At 41.1% G+C, this 19,125-nt stretch overlaps 1 pseudogene; it reads left to right on the top strand.

The window, feature by feature from the left end:
- The first annotated feature begins 2,607 nt into the window (after positions 1 to 2,607).
- LOC115011818 (myosin-16-like) lies at positions 2,608 to 18,961 on the top strand (annotated as a pseudogene).
- Positions 18,962 to 19,125: the final 164 nt, after the last annotated feature.

The raw sequence follows: 19,125 nt of genomic DNA, 5'->3' as shown, positions 1-19,125 counted from the left end.
CCACATCTCTGATTTCCATTTCTTATTTATATTCAGAGTTTTAGATTTTTTTAACTGCTTCATAATAATAAATACGTAATATTAATAGCATTGTTGCATTATCACGACCAAAATTGAACGAGCAAGTATAGTAGTGATGCTGTTTAGTTGGCAAAGGGAATTCATTTGAAAGCTCAATTAATGTATTCAAGTGTCTGTGGAAACTTCCAACAAACAGACTTTAGAAAATTACAATTATGGTGATAATGAAGATGAGACTAGGACCCAGTAATACAGATATGACTTTAAATGAAGTTCAAGTAAATGCATTACTTATACAAAATTATAGGCTTAACAAACCTTTTGTCAGGATTGTAAAGTATGGTACGACCCCTTAAAAGTTGAGGGAGAGCTGGGTGGGCAGGGATAAGGGCTGGAGGGATTTGGCTCTTTAGCAGCACTGGGGTTAGCTGCACGGCTGCAGTATTAGCTGGTGGAACAATGAACCCTCTCACCAGCCTGTTTACAGGACATAGTAAATCCACATAAGCAGTGAAAAGGCTCGCAGGACACCACACACTTCCAGAGGCTAGACTCTCTCACACACACACACACACACACACACACACACACACACACACACACACACACACACACACACACACACACACACACACACACACACACAGGTGGAAGTAATGATTTTGAGATCTTTCAGTCTTCCTCTTCATAGAAGCATTTTTTGTGTCTAACTCCCACGTGAGGTTGTATCATGTACCATGCATGTGTCAACACGACACAGGTGGTCATAGTATCGGCAGAAACAGACACATACACACACACAAATTTGTTTACCCCTCCGAAACGGTCATGTACAGCTGTTAGTATGATTATGTGTGTGTGTGTGTGTGTGTGTGTGCGCGTGTGTGTGCGTGTGTGTGTGTGTGTGTGTGTGTGTGTGTGTGTGTGTGCACATATGTCTATATGCTGTATGTATGAGTTATTGAAAATGCTGTTGGAACCCCTGAGACCAACTGAGTGTGTTCACAACTACTTAAATAATTCCAATCATAGAGACAAACTTAGTTATACCTCTTGGGACACACACACAAACACACACACACACACATACACGCATACATACACACACACATACACACACACACACACACACACACACACATACACACACACACATACACACGTACACACACACACACACACACACACACACGCACACATACACACACACACACACACATACACACACACATACACATACACACACACACACACACACACACACACACACACACACACACACACACACACACACACACACACACACACAGTAAATGAAGATGAAGTCATTCATTGCGCAGAACAGTTGGGAAATCCCATTGGGTGGCCAAATGTGAGTTCTCGCAAAATGATTTAAATAGAAAAAGAAGAAATTAAAAGGTGCAAAAAGAAAGAAAGAAGATAAATAAGAACAGTCAAAGAGAGTTTATGTATTGTTACATGCTAGAATATTCTCTAGGCCATAATATAGTCTCTATAGAATTTAAATCAACAACAATATTGATTGAGAAAGCTGTGTTTAAAAAAAAAAGATGAAATATATGGAGAGAGTTTTAGGACAAAGTCAAACCATTAACTGTCCTGAGGCTGATTCTATGCGTGTGATTAGCGTCACTTTGGGGAACAGGAGCAACAGCTGCTAGAGTTTTGAGTCGAGATTGAGGCTACATTCTGGATATGATCAACACACAATGCTAAAAGAGTGAAGTTTCCCTGAAAGCGCCACAACAAGCTCTGGTGGACACCAACAAGTAGAGTTTTCTTTTCACTATGTTACTTGGGCAATACTCTTTCAAATTTTGCTTAGAAACCAAATCTATTTTAGCGGTCTCTACTCTATAATGGACTGTTTCAAGATAACATAGGAAACACATTACTCAGCGTATAGATATGAGTTGGTAACAGTAAAGGTGCATTATGTTCAGTCAATGGTTTGAAATTGGTGTGTAGAGCAACAGAATGAAGAGAACTGTAAAAAAGAAGGAAAGAAAAGCAAAGAAAAATGGCCGTATTCGTCTCTGCGTGTCAATGGTTTTATTTTAAGATGTCTTACTCATCTAAATTCCCAATGGGCAAATGCAGAAAAAGTAATTGACAATTAAGAACAGAGGCACGGTAGGATGAAAATTAAGGTGTGGGAGGGCGGAGAGGTGGAGAAGATGGTTTAGGCCCGAGTGATGACTTTTCAGAGAAACCCTAAATAGACAGAAGCAGAGTGAAGAATTCCCAGATCTCGCATTGCCAGGCAGATCGGAGGGATGAGACCTCGTGGTGATGGCTGGTTTAAGAGTTGTGACCATATCAGGAAGGAGAAGGTCTGATATAAAACAGCATGGCCTCAGCTCACACCCGCATATTCCTCCTTAGCGTACCTCCATCTCCTGCATTGGTGAGTATGTGAGTCAAATATTGGATCCTTTTTAACTGATGGCCAATATCCTTCCTCTTACTACCAACACACTCTGCTTTCTCTCCATTGCTCAACCTCTAGGTGAGTGAGTAGTGAGTTGGTTTGCGTTGTTGGCAGTAAAAGCAGCAGCAGCAGCTATGCCTTATAAAGAGGAGTGCAGGGACGATGTGGACCCCATGCTGTTCCTGGTTCCCACTGAGAAGGAGCGCCTGGATGCTATGAATAAACCATACGACATCAAGTGCTCCTGCTGGATCAAAGATGAGAAGGTGGCTGTCATTGCTGGCGAGATTCAGTCTGAAGATGGGGACAAAGTACCACCAAGAACACTGTAAGATAATGTTGATAATGTCGCTGTGATCGTATTCATCACGTGTGATTACCCTTTTTGATCAGACTGTGACTGTGAGGATGGATGATGTTCAGCAGATGAACCCTCCTAAGTTCTACCAAGCCAGCGACATGGCCAACCTCACTTTCCTCAACGAGCCCAGCGTCTTGGAAAACCTGCGCAGCCGCTACGTCAGCATGAGGATCTATGTAAGCCTGTTACATCACAACAATAAGAAACAATTTAGAGCTCTGTCCTCAAGGAAAGTAGAAAACTTTGTTTTGGGCCCAAAAGACATTGCAACTATGTTATTATGGTAACCAAAAGATAAGTGGCGCAAGTTCAGCACCAACTTTACACATAAGTATCACTTTATTTGTCATGTATTACTCAGCCTGCGACAACAGTTGCATTATCTTCTGTGGCTCTGGACACCCATGTCTCCTTCAAATTATATTCCTATACAACGAAATTGCATTCTCAATGATGTTTCTCCCGTACTGTTAAGAATGTGGTTCACGCTGTGAATTGAAACAAGACTACTTGGTTAGGTTTAGTAAAAGATCATGGTTTGGGTTCAAATTGTGGGCTCTTCCCTTAATAGAACCAGACTTTTCTATTTTAAAGCATATATGAAAGGTAAGAAAGATATACAAGAGGAAAGGAAAGGAAAGCTCATAAAAGTGCCTTTAACCCAGATCTGTTTTCACATTACTGAGTTTGTTGATCATTTTATTCTGCTGCGTCCTTCAAAGCTTTATATTCTCACTTTCCACTTCTATACCTACTCTGGCCTCTTGTGCGTGACGATCAATCCATACAAATGGCTGCCCATCTATGGCGCTAAAGTGGCTCAGGTATACAAGGGGAAGAAACGCAACGAAGTTCCTCCTCACCTCTTCGCCATCTCTGACAACGCCTACCACGACATGCTGATGGGTGAGGAGAGGGCGACCCCGGGGTCAGCAGTAAAGGGAAGGAAGACGTAATCAGTCATAGTTCACTGATGGGTGAGGGGAGGGAGGTAAAGTTGGCAAATGGGAGAAGTAACATGCAAGTGATATGTGATGATTTGGGATAACAAAACCCTTGAGATGAGTTGCTTCAAAGTCATTACACTGTTCTTTATGTGGAAAAAGGGAGTGGGGCAGTTGCTGTGTAATCAGTGTGCCGTGTGATGATTTGTTCAGGGAGCAGAAAAATATTTGTAGCCATTATATGGCATCAGGGGAGAGCTGACAGCTGTCTGTGTCGTTGATACTGCTGACAGAGAACATCAGCAGTCCACTGATCTGCTCAGAGGGAAATCAGCAGTAATTATCCTCATCTCTCTCACACTCTCTCTGTTTCTCTCCTGTCCTCTTTATGTCCCGTCATCGCAGAGCATGAGAACCAGTCTATGCTGATCATGTAAGGACAACATTTATTTTTCTTTGCACGTGAAAGTTCCTTACAAATATAAGGTGTAGACTGCATGTCTCACTATTATTAACTACTTATTTGTTTCTCTCTTCCAGTGGAGAATCTGGTGCTGGCAAGACTGAAAACACCAAGAAGGTCATCCAGTACTTCGCCAATGTTGGCGCGGCTGGGAGCAAAGCCTCTGACTCCAAGGCAAATTTGTGTTTGTGTATGCATAGACAGGATTTGTTGTTTTTCTTCTTTGACAACATCATGAAAATTCATCTTCTTTTCTCTTCTCTCAGGGCTCTCTGGAGGACCAGATCATTCAGGCTAATCCAGTGCTGGCAGCATTTAGCAACGCCAAGACCATCAGGAACAACAACTCCTCACGCTTTGTATGGACACATATACAAAGATCATTGTCAGATCATTTATTTCAAATTAAATAATTAATTTCCATGTGATGACAACAGTACAATCAGTAAATATGTGAGAATAATAGTTACGTGTTATTTTAGGGGAAGTTCATCCACTTTGGGCCGACTGCTAAGCTGGCTGGTGCCGACATTGAGAGCTGTGAGGGAATTTGATTGATTTGTTCTTTCATTGCGTTGCCAAACTACCAAGGTTTGGTTTTTAAATGTTATTTTTTAATGAAAAAAAGATGTTATCTTGTAGGAAAAACATTAGCTGTAACATGAATATAATTAGCATCCTTAAAAACTGTTTATTTTCTTCAGATCTGCTAGAGAAATCAAGAGTGATTTCCCAGCAGGCTACAGAGAGAGGATACCACATCTTCTACCAACTCCTGTCTGGAAGGAAGCCAGAACACATAGGTGAGACAGATGAAGCTGCAATGTCACTAATTCATATGAAATCAAAGTGAATGTAAGCAGAAATGACAAACTAGAGACTCACTTTTCACTGCTGGACACACCTTAAGTGTTGAAAAATGTGCAAGATTGATGAGTCTGATTTGAAGAAATAGAAATGACGATTTAAAAGAAATCTGGACCTACATATTGTGTCAGCTGTAACACCTGGACACCACATGTTTCAATTTACAGTAGCCTATGTGAAAAGTAGCTAACAGTGGTGGATAAATGGTTACAATTGCTAAAAGTGGGCTAATGGATAAACGGTTGAAAAATGTTAGCTTAAAGTAATGTATGAACAGTTACAATAGTTAGCTTAAAGTAATGTATAAACAGTTACAATAGTTAGCTTAAAGTAATGTATGAACAGTTACAATAGTTAGCTTAAAGTAATGTATGAACAGTTACAATAGTTAGCTTAAAGTAATGTATGAACAGTTACAATAGTTAGCTTAAAGTAATGTATGAACAGTTACAATAGTTAGCTTAAAGTAATGTATAAGGGTGATTCTTCAACTACGGACCATTTTGGTCTGGAACGTTTTAGAAAAAATGTAATGTATTTAGAGAAATGTTTCAATATGGTTATATTTCTACATCCTGTGTCAAAGTGATGGAAATTAATGTTGTGGAAATTACGTTTTCACACATTTTAGCATGCTAACTTCTGCTTTAGAGCTAGCATTAAATAAACACAAAATAGACAATACCAAATGTTGTTTTTCTTATTATTTCTAAATGTAAAGGATATATGAGCGATTTGGAAATGACAGCCAATAAACATATTTTCGATTGACCAAATATTTAACTTGATTCTATCTTGTATCACTTCCCTTCATGGAGCTGTCTTTGTGCTGCAGCCATGTGCTCTCCTGTCACATGACTATGGCTGTGATCACCAAGTTTAAAAACTTTTTAAAAAACTCACCAAATTCACATTTTGCATGGTGTGATGGAAATGACAGGGACCCCAAGGGACAGGTGTTCTTTCTATTAAATAAAAGACATAAAATGCTAATATATCTTACAACACATGATACATTTAATTAAAATGGCCATTTATGTATCATTTGCACATACAATTAATATTAGGTCAATATTAAATTCAAAACTTAGCAGGTTTGAATAGTGATATACAGCAAGAACAACACATAAAAGGTCACTTTTTATGTAATAAAAATAATGACTGGTCTATGATTTAATTTGTGTTTGTTCCTTTTGGTGTTAAGTGAGTGTCACAAAAATAAAAAATAGGAAATGTGTTTTAGTTTTTCTTATTTCTGCCAGGGACATAAAAATGACGATAGTTGAAGAATCACACATAAACAGTTGAAACAGTTAGTATCCAACACTAGTAGTATGCATAGCAGTAGGCCTATGAACTAGTATGAATGAAAACACATTGATTGACATATTGACAGTTCAATTGTGTGAAAAAATATTATAACATATTATCAATAGAGTTAAATAGCATCCAGTTTATAATCAATGTGGTATTAATGAAGGTCTACTTGAGTTCATCTGACAGGTCTGTGGGGGTAGCATATGTCTCACAAATGTTGGGAACCATCAAAATAAACATTCTGTTGGTATTAATTAATAACATCCAGTATTAAACATTGGGACTTGCTTTCGGGGTAACAAATGATTATTATCTTATTATTATGTTTGATACTTTGTCCTTCAGAGGCTCTGATGCTGAAGCCCGACCCCAAACAGTATGTGTGGGTGTGTCAGCGAGTCACTGTGATGGACGATATGGATGATGGCGAGGAACTGCTGCTCACTGATGTGAGTTCATAGTTATTTCTGTGTGAGCGGACTTATTCGTACTGTGCTTTGACTTTGAATCAGTAATAAAGACTGACAAACGTCTTTGCATGACCGATGAGAAATTATTTTAATGAGCCTGCTGATGGTGCTATTGCCTCTCTTTGTGTAACTGTTGTGCAGTACTGATATTCTCTCTGTCTTCTCTCTCTAGTATGTGTGTGTCCATAAAAGGAAGCCTTTGATGTCCTGGGCTTCACTCCTGAGGAGAAGATGAGTGTGTACAAGTTGACTGGAGGCATAATGCACTTCGGCAACATGAAGTTCAAACAGAAAGCCAGAGAGGAGCAAGCTGATGTGGATTCCACTGAAGGTATAAAAAGTCCAGCTGGCTCTCTCTCTCTCTCCAGCCTTTCTCTTGATCTTTTTCTCCTTTTACCGGTCCCTATCTCATTATGTGTATTTCTCTTTGGACCCGCTAACATCTCATTTATCTAAAAGGTTCGGATTCCCGGCCACACCAACACAGCGAGAATGACACCAAGAAACCTATAAAATGATTGACTTTTATTACAACATTACTTTTAAAACACCTCGTTAATAAATAAGTTAAAATAATGTTGAATGTGTCAAGCAATAGTTCAGGTTTAAAATGACCACAAGTCCAGTCCAGTTAATATGGAATAACCACTCCGCACCACTCCCTTGCGCCAGGGAAAGGGCGTGCTTCAGTGGGACTGTCGATAGAGTGCGTTGAAACAGCGAGCGTCGGAGGCCGTTTCACCAAGGCAGCAACTGTCGAGGGGAAACATCCTCCCGTCAGTGAGCGGCGAGGAGCAATAAGGATCCGATCCGGTCTAATCTGAGGGGAGGCAAGGCAGCAACTGTCCTGGGAAACATCCTTCAAGGTCAAATGTCAGGTCAGACCCAGGACCAGTGTGTGTACTCCATTGGTGCTCTGGCAAAGGCCATCTATGACCGCATGTTCAAGTGGATGGTTACCCACATCAAAAAGACCCTGGACACCAAGATGCAGCGGCAGCACTTCATAGGAGTGCTGGACATCGCTGGGTTTGAGATCTTTGAGGTGAGACTTGAATAAAGACGCTGGATGAAATATGATCATGTCTTGTCCGTGACATTATTAGTCCAGTTATCTCATCCTCTCACCCTCCCGTGTTTCCGACTCTGTCTTCATCTCTAGTTCAACAGCTTCGAGCAGCTGTGCATCAATTTCACCAACGAGAAGCTGCAGCAGTTCTTCAACCACCACATGTTTGTGCTGGAGCAGGAAGAGTACAAGAAGGAGGGCATCGACTAGGTCTTCATCGACTTCGGCCTGGACCTGCAAGCCTGCATCGACCTGCTGGAGAGGGTAATTCACACGCTCACACACAGCTCACTTAAGTACAAATTCGACTTGTATTTTACGTGATTATTTTCCTCTAATCCATTACATTTAACAGGAAAATATTGTTCTTCTTACTTCTTACTTCAGATTACAATTTGTCATACTCTTCATGTTCAGTAAAAAAACAATGTTTGTGATAAACTGAAGAATTAAGTGTTTTCTTTATGTGTTGAGAACATTTTCCTACTTCTTAAGCTAAATAAACAAATAAAAACACCTGAGATCATGAAAAGTTGACTTTTTGATGATATTATACAATATGATGCATTTCTATAGATTTAACTACCCGACAATATATTAAGGAGTTAAAATGAGCACAACCATAAACATATACAGCAAGAAAACATACCCATTAATGTAGCTGAAAAATTAATCCAAAAACATAAAATATAGTGAAACACTGAAAGGGAACATTTTACTGCACAATGACTACTTTTACTTTTCATACTTTAAGTAGATTTAGCTGATAATACTTTAATGGAGGTTTGTGAGGTTTGGAGACCTTCAAGGCAAAGGAAGAGGAGCTGAGGGTGGCAGTGGAGAAGGTCAAAGAGCAGGAGGGCAGGATCAAAGATCTGGAGGGGAAGATGGACTCTCTGTCACAGGAGAAGGACGACCTGGCCCTGGCGCTGGCTGCAGTAAGTGCACGTCCGCACACAGTGCTATTGACACCTTGTTATTTTGCCGTGTGATTGGAATTATTGTAGTCTATTAGCAAATATTTATGTGCAGGAAGTAAAACATGAGGTCAAAATACCTCTTCTGTACAGGCTTCTAGCAAGCAGTCAAAGGAAGATTTGTATCACCCGTGTAAAATCCTCTGATTCTCTTTTTCGTTTGATATTCTTTGATGTGAAGGTTCACAGAAATCTCTCGCCCCAGTTTGGGCCTCTTGTGTATTTCCATTACATTCGAGTCACGTCGTTATTCTAAAAAATAAATACAATCTCTGAAAAACCCAAAGGGCCGTTTAACAACACTCACTGCTGTTCTGAAGGTATTGCCAGAATCCTTAAAGCCTCCTCTAACCGTAGATGAACAAATATTCCATCTGCTGCACAATAAAAACGTTTTTTTAAAACCTATTTCTCAAGCTGCGCCATTGTTTCCAAATCCAAAGAAAAAGCAAGAAATGTCGGTGCTCAATTTTCCATGACATGAAACACAATTTCAAAAGTTGCATTATCAGTTATATTTATCTATATTGACGTGACATTGTAGTTATTTATATTTTCATTCGTAAAATGATGTGGTTATATTTTTCTTGTGTCCTTAAAATGCAAACATTTCCCCCATTTTTCATTCATTGCACCTTTATAGTTATAAACACACTACATACACACATAAACATACTTTATCCCCTTGTCTCCCCACAGGAGCGGGACACGCTGGGTGACGCGGAGGAGCGCTGCACCCAGCTGATGCACCAAAAGGTCCAGATGGAGGAGTCAGTGCAGGTCATATGTTATATATAAACCATATCATATTGTGTATTCACCTACTTAATATTTAGCAGTATGGGCATGTATCACATTGTACTAATACAGCAACAAACAAGTATCAGCTGTGATTTCTACAAAATTGAGTGTTGCAGACAATCTAATAGAAGAATAACAGTTTAATACTATAAGCGATGACTGATAATATTACATTATCTTTACATTAATGTTTGAAGCATTCCAGATGATCTTAATAAGAATCTGAAATATGTGTACAATTAGGTATTGGAGAGTTTGGGATGCAAAAACTCAGCTGCGTCTAAAATAACTGTGAATTTAGGATCTACGTCAGCGCCTGGAGCAAGAGGAAGGCAACACATCCTCCCTCCATGGCCAGAGGAGGCAGCTGGAGGGGGAACTGACTGAGCTGAAGAGAGACCTGGAGTCTCTGGAGTCCACACTGGCCAAGACTGAGAAGAAGAAACATGTAGAGGGAATTAAGTATAGCAGCTGTGGAGATGTAATTTTTCCACTTAATATTGTCTGGATTTGGAGATATCTGGATGAAAGGACACAAAGGCAGGAAATACGATGTAAGATTTAGACTTGACAACTGAATTCTGTTCAATGGTGTGTTTAGGGTCTGGACTTCAGGGTGTGAACTCTGAGTCAGCGAGAAGAACATATCGCTCGGCTGCAGAAGGGAAGAAGAAGAGAGCTCTGGAGGAACTGCAACAGGTAGACAAACACACACCTAAACTAACATTTTAAATCACCCTTTTTATGCTTTTTGAGTTTAATATTTGTCTAATTTAATCAGAAAACTCTGGAGGATCTCCAAACAGAAGAAGACAAAGTTCACCATCTGACCAAGACCAACAGCAAGCTCAACTCCCAAGTGAACGAGGTATGTGACCTGAAAAGATCTTTGTCTTTGTGACTTATTGAGTCTCTGTGGAGCAGGAATATGTGCAGATCTGCAGCTGAATAGTCTCATTGTGTGTCTCAGTGTGTGTCTCTGTGTGTGTCTCAGTGTGTGTCTCAGTGTGTGTGTGTGTGTGTGTGTGTGTGTGTGGTTGGAGGACAGCTGGAAGCAGGAGAAGAGAATCAGGGCGGAGCTGGAGAAAGCGAGGAGGAAGGCAAAGGGAGACCTGAAGATGACCATTGAAAACCTGAATAAGATGGAGAACGCTAAGCTCGATAAAGCTTTAAAAGTATCTTGATGTCTGACTTCCTGTGCATTTAACATAAAAAAACAAACTCTTATCACTCGTAATATGTGTGTGTGTGCGTGTGTGTGCGTGTGTGTGTGTGTGTGTGTGTGTGTGTGTGTGTGTGTGTCTCACGGTGTCTTGGTAGTTTCTGATTCCCCTGCTGTGTCTGTTTCTGTGTATTTATCCAGGAGAGACTTTGAGATCAACAACATGAACTCGAAGCTGGAGGACGAACAGGCTCTCAGCTCCATGCTCGGCCGCAAGCTCAAAGAACACCAGGTTTGCGGTTTGAGGCTTTTATTCCATGAAGCACGACACAAGCTGATTTCATTCGCTTCTTCTTCTGTGGTTTAACATGTTGGTCAATGAAGACAACTAGCTAGGAGGTGCTATTAAGCTATTAGGAGCACCACACAAGGAGAAGCATAGACTTGAGCAATCTTTGTAGATGTTGTTCCTGATAATGTTGAGCTGAATTTGTAAATATTTCAAACCGCTCTGGTGGCTCTGGGAAGGACACGTTGGTCTGTCGGTTTATTCATCTCGTGCGTAAGGTCAGGACGTAGGGGGGAAAATAAGGGGTTGACGAAGGAGGATGATAAATGATCTGATTTTAGAGATATTTATTGGTGTTTGCACTTTTCCACTTTTCTCTTAAACTCATTGAAGCAGAGGACATCTTTAAACAGGCTATACAAAATATGACAAAATAGTATTTTACAGTAGGGACTCTGAACAAACCTTGCACAAGTTAACTTAGTATCGTCCTTTTATGTTGTTTTCTTTTATGTGATTAAATGGATACTGTATTTGTGCTCGGCTAGGCATCTCGTCCCCCCAGAGGATTAATGGAAATAAACCTGTGGCTTTATTGTGTAATGTAACCCTCAACAGTTTGGAAGTGTATATGATAAGTGTCTTCAGGTGAAGCAGTATTATGTGTATGTTATGATTGTCGAATACATCTGCACACTTTTGTCATACTTTTCAGGGCCGCATTGAGGAGCTGGAGGAAGAGCTAGAAGCTGAGCGAGCCATGAGAGCCAAGGTAACCTCTTCTGCAGAATTACAATTATGTATTCACATGTTGACGAGTATAAATAAGCAGACAGGGGGAACATTAATTATGTCAGTTAGAGAATAAAGTTGGTTCTCTGTCTGTCCCCTGAAAGGTGGAGAAGCAGAGGGCAGAGCTATCACGAGATCTGGAGGACATCAGTGATAGGCTGGAGGAGGCGGGAGGAGCCACCATTGCCCAGGTGAGTGTGACTGACAGCTGTCAATCACTCAGAGGGAAGTAAAACCTCAGTTTTAATTGCGGTTGGAAAACTTTGACTTCAGTCCTTTTAAACCCTGACACCCTTTAGATTGACCAGAACAGGAAGCGGGAGACAGACCTGCTGAAGCTGAGGCGGGAGCTGGAGGAGGCAGCGCTCCAATCAAAGGCCACGGCGGAGGGGCTGAGGAAGAAGCACTCGGACAACCTGGCAAAGGCCAATGCTCGCTTGGTTTAGATGGAACGCACTTAGACTGAGATCAACACTGCCAAAATCCATCTGACAAGTGAGAACACACACACACACACACACACACACACACACACACACACACACACACACACACACACACACACACACACACACACACTGTTTCTTGGATGTTTTCACATTATTTTCTTTTTGTGTACGACACTGTTGTAGTTGTGTGGTGTGATGAAGTTAATCCAGCCTTGCAATGTAAAGCAACAACCTTTCTCATAAATGTGTGACTTTATACATTTAGAGAATATTCAAGTTTTATCTTTCAAAATTTGTGAGTTTATTCTCGTTAATTTACCACTTTAACCTCAGAGTACATTCAAGTTTATTCTCTGAGAATTTCTGGGGTTTTTCTCAAATATATGACTTTATAATCTATTAAAATATATATATATATATATTCAAGTTTTCTTTACCACTTTAATCTCAGAAATTCTATATATATATATTCGTATTTTTGTGTGTGTGTAGTGGAGAACTATGATCTGAGCAGGGAATTGGAGGACGTGCAGAGTAAACTGACGCAGGTGACCAGGCTGAAGGCTTCCCTCACCTTGCAGATCGACGAGCTCAAGCGACAGGTGGATGAGGAGAACAAGGTAGAAGTTACCACAAACACACACTCACTCGTTTAACCTTTACTTAGAAGGAAGGTGTAATACATTTTACACATTTTCACAGCTGAGAGCTGCACAGTTCAGCCACAGTCTCAGTAGGTGCCTTGCTTATGGCCACATTGGCGTTTTGTGGTGTGAGAGGAGATAATTATTAATTTCTCTGACCTTTAGGCGATTATCTGTCCTCTTTTAGTCCCTGTTAGTTTTAGTCTTTTTGTTGCCTTTAAAACACCTCCTAAGGCCTCACTCCCATTCTGCAGGGTCGTAACACAGCGGTGGTGGGCCTGGCCAAGACCCGGCACGACCTCCCCCTGCTGCAGGAGCAGCTGGAGGAGGAGTCAGAATCCCGCGGGGAGCTGCAGCGCCTCGTGTCCAAGCTCAACGCCGACGTCACCTCCTGGAGGAGCAAGTATGAGACAGACGCCATCCACCGCACTGAAGAGCTGGAGGAGACCAAGTAGGTTAAATAGAGTTTTTTTTTTTTTTTGCAGCAACTAACAAAGTAGAGCCAAAGGTTTGTTATATCAGTCTTAATAAATTAAACATGGTAGTTGTCTCGATAATTTGTAATGTAATCCCACGGTCACCTCTCCCTCTCTTTCCCTCCACCCACTTTCCTCCAGGCGCAAACTTGCAGTGTGTCTCCAGGAGGCTGAGGAGGCAGCGGAGGCGGCCTAAGCCAGAGCTGGCAGCTTGGATAAGGTCAAGCAGAGGCTGCAGGGAGAGGTGGAGGACCTCACCATAGACCTGGAGAGGGTACACACACTCGCACACACGCAACTGGAACTGGACACAAGGAGAGCCGCTCCTACATGATGGATCTCTACAAGTTGAAGACGGCCTACGAGGAGAGCCAGGATCACATAGAGACCGTCCGCAAGGAAAACAAAACCCTCACAGGTAGCTTCTAACTGCTACTGACACTGCAGGAGATCAGAAAGTGTGCAGTCTTGTCGCTCATGTCTTCTTGCTTGACAATGTGCCCTCTCTCCCCACAGAGGAGATTAAAGAGTTGGTTGACCAGCTTGGGGAAGGAGGTCGCAGCGCCTTACCAGCTGCAGAAGGCTAAGAAGAAACTGGAGGTGGAGAAGGAGGAGCTGCAGCTGGCTCTGGAGGAGGCTGAATCTACACTGGAGGTACAAAGAGCCTCTTTTTGAATGTGTGAGTTCTGACTGTAGAACAATTTTAGAAAACAAATTTTGGAGAAAATAATGGCAGGAGGATTTGATGGGGAAACCACACGGGTTCAAACAAGGGATATTTGCCTCTGTCCATAGTTTATAGTTTATTTTCTAGTTGTCAAAATGTGTAAAATGTGTGTGTGTGTGTGTCTGTGTGTGTGTGTGAGATCAGGTGGAGGAAGGTAAGCTGGTAGTGTTCAGCTGGAGCTCGCTCAGGTCAAGGCCGACATCGACCGCAGAATCCATGAGAAGGAGGAGGAGTTTGAAGTCACCAGGTTAGAAAACAGACACAAGAACAAGCATTTGTAAAGAGTGCACACACACACTCACACACGCAGTTGAAGTACACATATATAAGAAATTGATGGTTTATTAATTCTTAGTTATTTATTTTGACTTGTTGCCGCGGTCATTGTCTCTAGTAGACTGGTTAATCCTATAATATCAACTGATTTCAGAACCAAAGTCTGACTATCCTGACGAGAAAACTGGAGGCCGACCTCGCCCGATTGTCCAGTGAGAATGAAGAGCTGATCTCAGAGTTTCGCTCTGCTGATGAGAGCCAAGAAAGCTGTGACTGATGTAAACTGCATGACCACACACACAACCTCCCCCCCCCTAACAAAGTGTCAACATTGGGCACAATTAAATAATGTCACAGTAAAGGCATAATATCATGACTGCTTACTAGGGCCATAGTAGTTAAAACCAGAAATTACGGAGCCAGGTCAGGGGGGTAATATTCAGAGAAAAAAGTTATTTCTGAGACTAAAGTCCCAAATTTAAGAGAATTTATTTTATATTCTCTGAGATTATTAAGTGATTATTATTATAGTGTTAAATTCATGAGAAAAAACTCACAAAGTTACAAGAAAAGTATTTAGCAAGGTTGGATCAAGCTTTCTCGTTCTTTCTCGTAAATTTAAGAGTTTTTGTCTTCTAGTATTACCCCCCTCCATAATTTATTGATTTTTACCTACAATGGCCCTAATACGCCATCGCATAATTTGCATGAAACAGATTTGAATTAATGTTCATGACTGTGTGAGGAGCTTCAGCAGGAGCATGATCGGAGCTCCCACCTGGAGAAGATCAAGAAGAACCAGGAGCAGAACCTCAGACTGAAGCTGGAGGAGGTTGAGCAGCAGGCTCTGAAGGCGGGGAAACGCATCATCCAGAAACTGGAAACCAGGGTGAGACGCTGGGTTCATAGCAGGCAATAGAGTTACCATAAAAGTGACAAAATGTGAACAGGTCAGATACCCGTACAGACACCTTGCCCGAAGCCTTAATCCATATATTGTGTTGATTATTTGCTTAGATCAAGGAGGTGGAGAATGAGCTGGACCAGGAGCAGAAGCATCACATGGAGACAGTGAAAAATCTGCGTAAGGGAGAGCGACGACTCAAAGAGCTGATCTTCCAGACGGAGGAGGATCACAAGACCAATCAGCGTATGCAGGAGCTGGTGGAGAATCTCCAGAACAAGCTCAAGTCCTACAAACGGCAGAAAGAGGACGTTGTGAGTCGGATTGGTGGCGTTCTTTGGTGTTATATCTACATAGTTAGAGGATTTGTTTTTACATTTTGGAAGATTTCCTTAATGGCTTTTTGGCAGAGCGTTAGATGAGAAGATGATACCCCTCATGTCTGTAGCTTAGATGAGGCTACAGTCAGCAGCTAGTTAGCTTAGCTTAGCATAAAGACTGGAAAGAAGTGGAAACATTTAGCCTGGCTTGGTCCAAAAAGCAAACTCTAAAGTTCATAAAGTTACACTTCATATCTTGTTTGTTTAATCTGTACAAAAAAACAATTTGCCGTTTTATGAGCCAGGGGAGCTGCAACTTTCCCGGCTAAGAACTAGCTGATTGCTAACACCTGTGAAGCTAATATAGTTGCGGCAGCATTATATTTAGCCGATAAATATGAGTAGTTGTATCAATCTTCTCATCTAACAAGCATATTTCCCAAAATGCTGAACAATTATTTTAAATCGTGCCACTTTGAATTATACTACTTGGATCCCAATAGAGTAGAATATAAAAAAATATGTCAATATAACATTGAATGTGTAAAGGTACCTGAGATACATTTTAGAGTGTGTATTTTAGAAAAACCTGAGATCAAATAGACTGTTACCACGGGAACAAGAGGACGTTTCTCTGATAAATGTGTATTGGAGAATAACTGGCTCTCATGCTTTCAAAATATGGCTCTGATTGTCAGGACAGACAGACGAGGACCCAGGAGCGCAATTTCGAGATCAAGGTTTTATTGAACACACACACAAGGACCTAATGAGGCACGGCAGTAGTACAGTTCAGGGATATTCTAAACTCGTAGTCGTAAGGCAAGTCGGGGTTACCGGGGCTGGAGAGGCAGGTAGGCAGGCAGGTAGGCAGGCAGGTAGGCAGGCAGGCAGGCAGGCAGGCAGGCAGGCAGGCAGGCAGGCAGGCAGGCAGGCAGGATTCCGATGTAGGCTTGCAGATGATCTGACAAGTGTGGACTGAAAAACAGGGCTTTCTATACAGGGCATGATGAGTAGTAAATGCAGTGCAGCTGGTAAGTTAACGAGGGTGGAGCAGAGACAGGTGGAGGTAATTGAAAACAATTAGTGGTGTTACCAGGCAGGGAGAGGGCTCATGACACTGATAGTTTAAAACATTTACAAGAATGCTGTGATGAATGTGATTTCCCGGCAGTAGGGTCGTTAATTACGACACAGATAGGGAAACTAAGCATGATTTCCAATGTTATTTTATACTATTTTAATTCTGCTATTTTTATAATGGTACTTCAGACTAATTTACATCAACACTGTGATTATTGTACTGTAAAGGCTCTTATTCTGTCTAATCTTGTACTAATTGTTATGTTTTTGCTGTGAAGCACTTTGTATGAAAGGTGCTATACAAATAAACATTATTATTATTATTATTATTATTATTATTATTATTATTATTATTATTATTATTATTATTATTAATATGTCAAAAATAGGACACTTCCTTTTATTTCCTCAAAAGCAGAAATGTTAGAGAGCATGCTGGAGACATTGTGTAAGACATTTTGTAACATAACATAACCTCTCTGTGTCACTGTAGGAGGAGCAGGCCAACAGCAGCCTGTCTAAATACAGGAAGACGATCCATGAGCTGGATGACGCTGAGGAGCGTGCAGAAGTGACAGAGAAGAGCCTAAATAAAATGAGGATGAGGAACCGAGCCTCCACCAACAAGGGCTTCACCTCGGTGGAGATCGTCCAGGTCACTAAGCCTTCCAGTGGAAGACAAGACGGGTAGAGAGGGAAAGAGACACACACATACCGTTAGCACGTAGGCAAATAAACAGAGGAGTATCATCTTTCTGGTCATATCATCTTTGACAGCACAGTATTGTTCAGTCTGTCTTGTCTTTGTGCTCCCACAGAGTGACACACACCAATTCAGCCCTCCAGAGGACACTTGACTGAGGAATAATGAGCTCAGGCTCCTCGGGGAAAGTCTTAATGAAAAGGCCCAGACAGAGCTCCTAAAGTCTTAAATAATTAAAAGAGTCTTTAACATCACAAATAGTCTTAATCAATGTAGTCTTAGGATTGATCACTTCACTTGTACTAGTGGATTTTAGCCTGCACACTAAGTATGTTTTTACTGTTAGCATGCTTTGAATGTATTGTTTGTCTGCAGACTTTGAATGTACACTCGAAAGTGTTTTTTATGTGCAACTGTCAGGTACGGAGCTTCGGTTGTGTCTTTACCTTTGCTCTCATGGTTCTGTAAAGTGCTATATTCTATGTGTGTGTCTCAGTTAGTGTCTCTACACTGGGGGGAGGAGTGGGTGAAGCTGCGTTCTCACGTCAACGATGGAGAGCCCACCTGTGTGTGTGTCGCTCTTGCATGTGTGTTTATAGTGTGTGTGTGTGTGTGTGTGTGTGTACGTGTGTGCTGACAGGTTGTAAAGCGCTTTGAGTGATTGGAAAGATTGGAAAAGCGCTCTAATGCAGTCCATTTACTGATGTATTGAAGGTATTATAACTAGACATTGACACTGAGCCTCTCTACAAGACTGCATTAAAGCTGCTCTGATTAATATTTGTACATTAACAATGGATGAAATGTACGTCTCACAGCTTTATGGAGGTTTTCTTTTTAGCTTCTTTCAGCACCGTTTTGGTTTTTATGGACCGCAACTTTACTCTTTTGCTTCAGACTCTTATTGACCAAGTTTTTAGAAACAAAGCTCTGTTAAAACCACTACATGCTAGCGGCACAGAGCTGTATGGAAGACAAACAAAAGTAGCGATTAGCTGGGTTACGCAGCGAAGCATTTAGCATTCTAAATAGTCAGATATTTTGTCCCAGGAGTTAGTTGAGATAAAAAAACAGCTAAAAGGAGAGTGAATATTGGTTCTAACATTCATCAGGTGTCTTGAAACACAGCTCCAAATGAATGCCAATGTTGCTGTGTCAGCTCTTTGCTAACAATATCAACTTAGGTATTAATATGTTGTGTTTACATCTTGTTGCACTGCCCCCAAATGGCAAAAATCAATTAATATAGGTTTCAATTATTGTAAAACTAAATGTGGAATTAAGTAAAATTACACTTTCTAGTTGTAGTAGCTGCGATGCTAGCTAACATAACTATAAATACTGTTGTATTTGTTCTCTTAAAAGGGAGAGTTTACCCCAAAATGAAAAATACATATTTGTCCTCTTAACTGTAGTTATTCATCAATGTAGATTGTTTTGGTGTGAGTTGCTGATAGTTGGAGATATCATCCGCAGAAACGTCTGCCTCTCAATATAATGGAACTAAGTGGCTCTCGCCTTGTGCTGCTCAAAGCGGCCAATAAAATACATTTGAAAA

Source organism: Cottoperca gobio, chromosome 8 (genome assembly GCF_900634415.1).
Source record: "Cottoperca gobio chromosome 8, fCotGob3.1, whole genome shotgun sequence".
Classification (NCBI taxonomy): Eukaryota; Metazoa; Chordata; class Actinopteri; order Perciformes; family Bovichtidae; genus Cottoperca; species Cottoperca gobio.
This window is presented reverse-complemented; position numbering and strand designations above follow the sequence as displayed.